This window comes from Haplochromis burtoni, unplaced genomic scaffold (assembly GCF_018398535.1).
Source record: "Haplochromis burtoni strain Fernald_Lab_line unplaced genomic scaffold, NCSU_Asbu1 Contig_19, whole genome shotgun sequence".
Classification (NCBI taxonomy): Eukaryota; Metazoa; Chordata; class Actinopteri; order Cichliformes; family Cichlidae; genus Haplochromis; species Haplochromis burtoni.
This window is the reverse complement of record NW_024582380.1, coordinates 3,356,680-3,357,763: the sequence shown is the minus strand read 5'-3', so window position 1 is coordinate 3,357,763 and position 1,084 is coordinate 3,356,680. Positions and strand designations below refer to the sequence as shown.

The window sequence follows — 1,084 nt, the reverse complement described above, 5'->3', positions numbered from 1 at the left end:
CTCTCGAATTAGCATTAACAGAACTGGCTGTGATGCAAAATGGCTCCCTTCTGACTGATGGTGACAAAAGGTAGATGTTTTATTAATAAGGGAGTCTGCGTCGAGATCAAACAAATGCCAGTGGAAAAATGCTGCATATGATTGTTTTCATAACTTAATAGAAGATGGGTAATGTTCTGCACTGAGAGACTCAAGACTGCGTTGGCCTCATTCACAGTGTACGTGGTTAGATTTTAATGCATGTTTGGGGGAAACCACCAAGGCATTTATGTGGCTTTGTAAAAATCAGATTTGACTTTGTGCCCTAGTGTTCATTTATGGTTATCTAATTCACTTAGTCTAAGCCGGTCTTCGTAGCCCACAATAACTGCGCAAAGGAATTACCAAAATGGCTGCCGGGGAGCCATGGAATTGTTTTGGTGCTGAAAGGTTGCAGTCAAATAGTCTTTTACTGGTTGGAATTTTCACAACTTTAAGGAAAGGTGCTGCTCCTAGAGTTTAACACCCCCCCCCCCTTCCCCCATAATGCTCCTATGAGAGGACAGCATGAGAACAGGAAACCAAAAAACTCCTCTGCACAGAAGCACATAAATGTCCACAGCACAACATTATGGAGCACGTGACAAGCAACAGGGTTGGGTAGGGGGTGAGGAGTAATCTGAAGCAAACACAGCAGCAATCCTGCCCTGCGCTATTATTCCAGCGCGGGCTCAGACCCGCCGTGTTCTCCAGAAGGGAACAAGCATCGAAGGCGTTTGGAAAGGGAGGGGGGATGAGTGAGTGCGTATCAGTGTATGTGTATGTGTGTGTGTGTGTGTGTGTCCAGAGTTCAAGATCTTATCCGTGCTGCACTCAATGAGCCCATTCTGAGAACTCATGCCTCGTCCCATCGTTTCAATCCCAGCGGGCAGCCTTGGCCCTGGCTTAATTCTTCGATAAGCCAGGGCCAAGCCAGCTCCGATCAGCAAGAACCCTGTTATCATGGTTCCGAATAGGTAGATATCTTCAGTGTCCTCGATCGACAGTCCCGCCAGGCACATGATTCTCCATTTCTGCCACCCGTCCATCGTGTATCTGGCAGGGA

General features: G+C 47.3%; 1 protein-coding gene and 1 long non-coding RNA gene across 4 annotated transcripts in view; one reads left to right on the top strand and one right to left on the bottom strand.

Moving 5' to 3' along the window:
- The window catches only part of LOC102313314, a 26,230-nt gene that overhangs the window by 2,925 nt on the left and 22,221 nt on the right, over window positions 1-1,084 (top strand). The gene's annotated exons all lie outside the window — the stretch shown is intronic.
- The window catches only part of LOC102313511 (cytoplasmic polyadenylation element-binding protein 4), a 10,360-nt gene that overhangs the window by 4,816 nt on the left and 4,460 nt on the right, over window positions 1-1,084 (bottom strand). The window lies entirely within an intron of this gene.